This window comes from Lactuca serriola, unplaced genomic scaffold (genome assembly GCF_051521515.1).
Source record: "Lactuca serriola cultivar US96UC23 unplaced genomic scaffold, Lser_US96UC23_V15 Lser_V15_Un135, whole genome shotgun sequence".
NCBI lineage: Eukaryota > Viridiplantae > Streptophyta > Magnoliopsida > Asterales > Asteraceae > Lactuca > Lactuca serriola.
In genome coordinates, this window is record NW_027629729.1 from 1 (window position 1) to 5,000 (window position 5,000).

Below are 5,000 nucleotides of genomic sequence, written 5' to 3' on the forward strand. Positions count from 1 at the left end.
CTAGTTAGCAGGCTGAGGTCTCGTTCGTTAACGGAATTAACCAGACAAATCGCTCCACCAACTAAGAACGGCCATGCACCACCACCCATAGAATCAAGAAAGAGCTCTCGGTCTGTCCAATCCTTACTATGTACGGGCTGGTAAGTTTCCGTGTTGAGTCGAATTAAGCCGCGAGCTCCACTCCTAGTGGTGCCCTTCCGTGTTCTTTAAGTTTCGGCCTTGCGGCCATACTCCCCCCGGAACCCAAAAACTTTGATTCTCATAAGGTGCCGGCGGAGTCCTAAAAGCAACATCCGGCGGTCACACAGGTGACATGGTTATGGTTGAGACTAGGACGGTATCTGATCGTCTTCGAGCCCCAACTTTCGTTCTTGATTAATGAAAACATCCTTGGCAAATGCTTTCGCAGTTGTTCGTCTTTCATAAATCCAAGAATTTCTACCTACATTATAAAATACGAATGCCCCCCGGCTTGTCCTGTTAATCATTACTCCGATCCCGAAGGCCAACGTAGGGCCAGAAATCCCTGTGATGTTATCCCATGCTAATGTATACGGGCGTAGGCTTGCTTTGAGCACTCTAATTTCTTCAAAGGCGCGACGCGGAGGCACGACCCCGGCCAATTAAGGCCGAGAGCGCATCGACGACGAAGGGACGAGTAAACGGGTGCACACAGGAAAGGCGGACGGCCGACCCGACCCAAAGTCCAACTACGAGCTTTTTAAGCACGCAACAACTTAAATATACGCTATTGGGTAGGTCGCGAGCTGTGGCACGGACGCCTCCAATGGTTCTCGTTAAGGGATTTAGATTGTACTCATTCAGTACCGGACTCGAAAAAGAGCCCGGTATTGTTGTTATTGTCACTACCTCCTAGTGTCGGGATTGGGTAATTGCCTTTCTTGCCTTTGTGGATGTGGTAGCCGTTTCCTGGGCCTCCCTCTCCGGAATCGAACCCTAATTCTCCGTCACCGTCACCACCATAGTAGGCCACTATCCTACCATCGAAAGTTGATAAGGGCAGAAATTTGAATGATCGTCGCCGGCACGAGGGCCGTGCGATCGCGTCGGTGTCCTCAGCCTGAATCATCGCGACGCGGGGGCGGGCCCGCGTCGACCTTTTATCTAATAAATGCATCCCTTCCGGTAGGGGTTTGTTGCACGTGTTGACTCTAGAATTACTACGGTTATCCGGTATGAGATACCATCAAACAAACTATAGCGATTTAATGAGCCATTAACAGGTTTCTGGTCACAATTTGTTCATACTTACACATGCATGGCTTAATCTTCAGAGCAAGCAGCAAACTGCGGGATCAACCGAGGTAGCATTCCTCTTCGACTCGGTCACCCTGCTGAAGTCAATGCAAGGTGAACGGTCGTCTAGAGACGAAACGCTCATGTAGGGTAATGTGATCATGGTGACCAGCCTTGCAAGCTTCCATATCCAAGGGCCAAAGCAAACACTTCATAGGCCATGCCATCGACACATCCGCATTGACAACATGGACCACAAAGACGACTTCAAGGTTCGTAGGCACCGCAGCGATGTGCCAATGAACTTTGTTCGAAACGACATAATGCCATCAATTAGGTATGCAACACGGGAACCCACAATGTTCAAGGCAAATTCGCCTTGTAACACAAAGGCGAAGAGGCCAGAACGCCGTGGAAGTTGTTTTGCTCAGCCAGAACATCCAACCACCGTTACACCAAACCAAACACCACCACTCATGCACCTTTAGGGTAGACATCCCCGAGGATATCCTCGACCATGACCACCCACTTGGCACAGGCCATGCAAGCAACCACAAGCTTCGCCGGCCCGGTACTTGGCGATGCGCAACAAAGGGACGGTGGCTGGCCGGCCTAAGCACATCATTGCTGGGCGGGCATGGGCAATGTAGTGTAATGTGAGCCGAGGATAACAAGGGACCTCGTCTATGCGATCATCAGGCCAGCACTAGTGGGCATGGGCACAATCATGCCTGGGGCAGGTGCGGGTTGATCGATGCGAAACTCACCGCCACAGCTCGCCCAGGCCATCTTTGTGCTTCCAAGTCAACCAACACGCCGTGATGATCCTGGGCATCGACAATGCTTCCCGATAATGCTCGTCCTCACGTGCCTGATTGCTGTAATACGCTCTTGCCTGACCGCACGTCTAACAAGGATGAACCCGGCGTCTGTGTGTAGTATCACAAAAAGCAACACATGCCACTTTAACGCCTATCCCCATCATCGGCACATTATCAAATGCTTGGCTAGCACCGAAACACGTCGAACAAGATTAGCAAGCACATCGTCATCGTATTGCCACACGGACGGCTAAATCCCACATTTCCAAGGCTAGACCACAACCACAACGAATTTGTTGTCGCGTGACAACCAAAGGCATCCCACACCCCGCCGAGAATTTGCCGGAGGGTATTATCTAAGCAACTCGGAACTAAGCAGCAAGTCACCCATGATGTTATTTGAAAGGCCATACGCGCGTTCACCTTGCGTGCTCACTCGGCTCCCCCTATATATACATATTGCACGAAAAGAGCTTGGTGACGGGGAACGAGACATGGATTTCCACTGATTATGCATAATTTTTAATATGCGCACGGCGTCGAGGAAAATCAAGGCAGCGGGGAGCTGGATTTGTGTGCGCACGGCGTCGAGGAAAATCAGGCAACGGGCTAGTTCATGCGCACGGCGTCGAGGAAAATCAAGGCGACGGGGCTATTTCTCGGGCCATCGTTCGAGGAAATCAAGGCGGCGTGTTGGGGGTGTTGGCCTCTTTTCATGGGTCGTGGGGCTTGGCTTGGCTTGCTTGTTGGTCTCGATGCGGCCCTCATGACTGCGAGCGCCCATCGCCCAGTCGGGCACCCATGAATGAGACCCACGTCGTGCCCACATATATACATATTGCACGAAGCTTGGTGACGAAGGGAACGGACATGGATTTCCACGATGATGCTGGTTTTGGACACGCACGACGTCGGGGCGGGGGACACGCGGTGGGCGTCTATGGAGGCGTTGATGGCCTCGTTTTCGTGAACCGGGCGCCTTGGCCATGGCCTCGAGCGTGCCCGACTCGGCAAGCTCACCGGGCCCGGCCCGAACACCCCCCGGGCGCCGATGGGGGCTTGATCTGGCCACCCCTATATATACATATTACAAAGAGCTTGGTGACGAAACAGAACATTGATTTGCCCGAGGGATGCATAATTTTGCGAAATCGTCCATAACTCGCTCGGAGTGGTCGGATTCACCTGAAATTTTGTAGGGATGCTTTATTATAAATGAAAGGCGTTGAAATAAAAAATGTCATGTTTGGGGCATAAATGTCGAAGTGACCTATCCCCAGCTATGCCTTGAAGCGTTCGGTTCCTACTTGTTGATATGCGGCTCAAATGAGTTGGAATGTCATTGAAACTTTGCGTGGGTCATTGTGAACATAGACCTTGAAATGGAAATATATCGTGTTCGGGTTTTGTCTGCGCGCCGCCCCTGCGGTGGCCGAGTGGGATAAGGCTTCTAGCTATTCATTAGTCGCTTGGATGAACCCGAAAGAGCACGAGCAGTTCGCCTGGTGACTATGTAGTAAGTAGGAACTACAACACTTAAACGGATTCGGTTACAACACTTTGCTCCTTGTCGTTTGACTTGCTTAGAAATGTTTGCTCATGGTTTGTCAAGGCCCCTTGTTCCTTAGAACGATGAGGATGGGATTGGTTCGTTCAAGGGCATGTGTGTGTGGCAAGATGCCTCGTTTTCATGGTCGTTCATGAGTGTTTGTGTAGGAAGTAGACTTGTTCCCTTGGTCGTTCATGGGGCTGTGTGTGGGAGCAAAGAAGCCTTGTTCCTTTGGTCGTTCATGGGTGTCTGTTTGGGAAGAAGTCTTGTTCCCTTGGCCGTTCATGGGGGTGTGTGTGGGAACTACCCATGTTCCCTTGGTCGTTCATGGATGGCCATGTGTGTGACAAGGAGCCTAGCTTCCTTGGTCGTTCATGGCCATGTGTGTGGCAGGGGGCCTCGTTCCATTGGTCGTTCATGGATGGGCATGTGCATGAGGGCCTCGTTCCCTTGGTCGTTCATGGAGCTGTCTTTGTGTGGCAAGGTGCCTCGTTCCCTTGGTCGTTCATGGATGGGCATGTGTGTGGCAAGGTGCCTCGTTCCCTTGGTCGTTCATGGGCATGTGTGTGGCAAGGTGCCTCGTTCCCTTGGTCGTTCATGGATGGGCGTAGTAGCCTTGGCCAAGGTGCCTCGTTCCCTTGGTCGTTCATGGGCATGTGTGGCAAGGTGCCTCGTTCACTTGGTGGGTTCATGGGCGTGCGTGTGGCAAGATGCCTTGTTCCCATAGGTATCTGAAAGCCTGTGTGGCTTGCACTTGACCACTGGCCTTGCACATTCCATGCATTCTTCCCCTTGGTCGTTCATGGATGGGCATGTGTGTGGCAAGGTGCCTTCACTTAATTGCATTCATGGGCATGTGTGTGGCAAGGTGCCTCGTTCCCTTGGTCGTTCATGGATGGGCATGTGTGTGTGGCAAGATGCCTTGTTCCCCGCAGGTATCTGACTGTGTGGCTTGCCATGACCTAGCAGCACGGCCTCACGCTGCATTCTTCCCTTGGTCGTTCATGGATGGCCATGTGTGTGGCAAGGGCCTAGCTTCCTTGGTCGTTCATGGCCATGTGTGTAGAGGGCCTGCGTTCATTGGTCGTTCATGGATGGGCATGTGTGTGGCAAGGGCCTCGTTCCCTTGGCAGTTGTGGGCGAGTGTGTGGCAGGAGCTCGCTTCCTTGGTCGTTCATGGATGGGCATGTGTGTAGCGAGGGGCACAGCTTCCATGGTCGTTCATGGATGGGCATGTGTGTGGCAAGGGCCTAGCTTCCAAGGTCGTTCATGGGCATGTGTGTGGCAAGGGGCCTAGCTTCCATGTAGTCGTTCATGGGCATGTGTGTGGCAAGGGGCCTCGTTCCCTTGACGTTCATGGGCATGTGTGTGGC

The 5,000-nt window shown here is 52.5% G+C and overlaps 1 pseudogene; it reads right to left on the reverse strand.

Moving 5' to 3' along the window:
• Positions 1 to 1,327, reverse strand: LOC145078289 (18S ribosomal RNA; annotated as a pseudogene; the record flags this gene model as incomplete).
• Between the last annotated feature and the right edge of the window lie 3,673 nt (positions 1,328 to 5,000).